Source organism: Microtus ochrogaster, linkage group LG1 (genome assembly GCF_000317375.1).
Source record: "Microtus ochrogaster isolate Prairie Vole_2 linkage group LG1, MicOch1.0, whole genome shotgun sequence".
NCBI classification, from domain to species: Eukaryota; Metazoa; Chordata; class Mammalia; order Rodentia; family Cricetidae; genus Microtus; species Microtus ochrogaster.
This window is the reverse complement of record NC_022027.1, coordinates 56,156,614-56,159,246: the sequence shown is the minus strand read 5'-3', so window position 1 is coordinate 56,159,246 and position 2,633 is coordinate 56,156,614.

Here is a 2,633-nt window from a genome sequence, read left to right as displayed (position 1 = left end):
TTAACCATCTAACCATCCATCCATCCACCTACCCACCCATCTGTCCATCCATCCATGCATCCACTCACCCATCCATCTGTCCATCCACCCATCCACCTGTCCATCCACCCATCCATCCACTTACCCATCTAACCATTCATCCATCCATCCATTTATTCATTTATCCATCTGTCCGTCTACCTCCTTACTCACCGATCCGCTCACCCACACATACCATCCGTTTTTCTATTAGTCCTCCCAGTATTGCCTCCAGGACAAAAGCCCAGGCCTCTGTCCCTTAAGGATCACCAAGTGCCTCCTCCACTGTTAGTTCATCTCCCCAGAGTCATGTGTGTAAACACTCAAATATTCTAGCGTAGCACCCCCTTCCAGCTGCTTCAGTGAGGGGGGTCCCCAAATACTACTAGGAAGGCCTTGTCTGCGTTTTTAACTCCTTCTGAGTTACGTGAAATATCACAACAATAAAAACAACCAAGATTATGAGAAACCTTTGCAAGCTAGTGAAATGGCTGGGAAATCTCAGCTTTTCCAGCCTGTTCCAAAGGGAAGCAGATGGCTGTCTCAAGAGGATGAGGCAAGAGTGAGTCTCCTCATCACTGAGGGCTCCTGCCCTGTGCCCTGTGCCCTGTGCCCTGCAGCAGCAGAGGGCCATGCTCCTCGCCCACCCTCCAGCTAGTTCACCCAGGTTTTTCTTCCTCCAGAGCAGAACTGTTTGTCACACCTGAACTAGTGCCTGGCTGCTGCTATTTAAATAGCTTCTCCAACACAACAGGTGTAGCTCAGGATCTGGCAACCAACCCCCAGCCTGCAGCAGGCTGGATGGATTTTAATTTTTTTATTTAAAGAGCTTGCCCAGCAATCTCTTCCTTCCCTTTCCTTCTTCCATTTCTGTTCTCTCCCCCACTTCCCTCCTTCCTCCCTCCCAGTTTCTGTCTCTCCTTTCCTTTCTTCCTCTCTTCCTCCTTTTCTGTCCTCTTCATACGAAGCCAGAGGCTACCCTTTCCCTCAGCTGTCTCGGCCTTCCTCCTACTGGGTCTATAAACAGAGTGGGACTCCTTAGTGCCGCTTCTAAGAATTCCCCTCTCCTGGCTCTACCCGCCAAACAGACAGACACCTCCATTAGTCACCTCTGAATCACTCTGGCCAAAGCACCTGAGAGAAACTACTTAGGGGCAGAAAGATTTATTTCTGCTCATAGTGCTTACTGACCACTTAGCTACCCTTCTTACACCGCCCAGGCCCATTTGCCTAGGGATGGTGCTGCCCACAGTGGGCGTGCCCACCTACATTAAGAAAACACCCCACTGACCACTCTGATGAAAGCTGTTTCTCCTTCCTCCTAGGTGTGTCAAGTTAACAACATTAACTATGACAACAACATTAACTTCAGAACACGATGGGCCAGCATGCTCAACAGGAAATGGCCAGGATAATATAATGCAAGAACCCACCTTTTGGTGACCTATTTTTTTCTACCTAAGCCTCACCCACTAAGGTTTCTGAAACCCTCTAAATAGTGACACCAGCTGAGAACTGAGCATCTAAAACAAGGTGCTGTGGGAGACCTTTCACACTCAAGTTGAAAACATCCTAAACAGAAGGCAGACCCTCCTGCCAGTTCAGGGTTTACATCTCTGTCCCCATTCAAACCATGGCATCAGATACCCAAGTATTCAAGGAAACACAGCTAAGGTAGCCGGCATGCAGATGGCAAAGAAAATCCTACAGGGCCGGGGTGGCCCCATTCCTAATAGTCTCCTTGAAACAAGTCAGAAACATGAGACGCGAATAATGTTTCCACTTTTAGACAGCTAACCTCCCATTGTTAAATTCATGGAATCCACTAGCAGAACAGAAGGCCTGCAGACAAGAGGGAACTCATCTTCTGTTGCTGGACAGCTAAACCCAAGTCTCTCTGACTGTGCAGTCACACAGGTACAGGGAATGGACGGGGAGGCCCCTCTCTTAGACAACTGAAGGTTTTAAAATAGATGTAATTCTGGGCTTTTGTTCGTTTTTGGTGCTGGGGAATCAAATCCAGGGCCTCACTAAATATGCAATCAGCACAGAGGTACACCTTCAGCCTCAAAGATAATTTTCATCATTTGACAAAAAAAAAAAAAAAAAGGCCACTCTAGCCTCAGTGTTGTCTGTTTGGTTGGCTGGGACAGGTCTCAGGTAGCCCAGGGCAGCCATGAACTTCCGATCCTCTTGACTCACCTGCCCAGGACTAGGGTTACACACGTGTATCCTCACACCCGAGCACAGCACTGTCTTCATGAATGGAGCAGGTGAAGTCACCAGATCGTCCTTTGCAGGAAGCAGCACTTGAGAACCCCACCCCCAGTGTATCTAACACTGTCCACCCATCAGAGTGACCCTGGTGGACTGCGGAGAACTGAACTCACAGGGGGTTAGATAATGTATCAAGCACCACACAGTCAATAATGAAAGAGGCAGAACTTAAGATGAAGTTGCAACTGTTTTGGTGGGGGAGGGGGGCATAAACAGTCACTTATCCCATTCCTAATATCGGTATTAGGTTCCTTCTTCAAGTGGTTCGATTCATTACCATCAGGTAATCTTCCTACTTGTGTGTGAGACACAGGCGTGGTATGTGAGGCTGTCTGGAG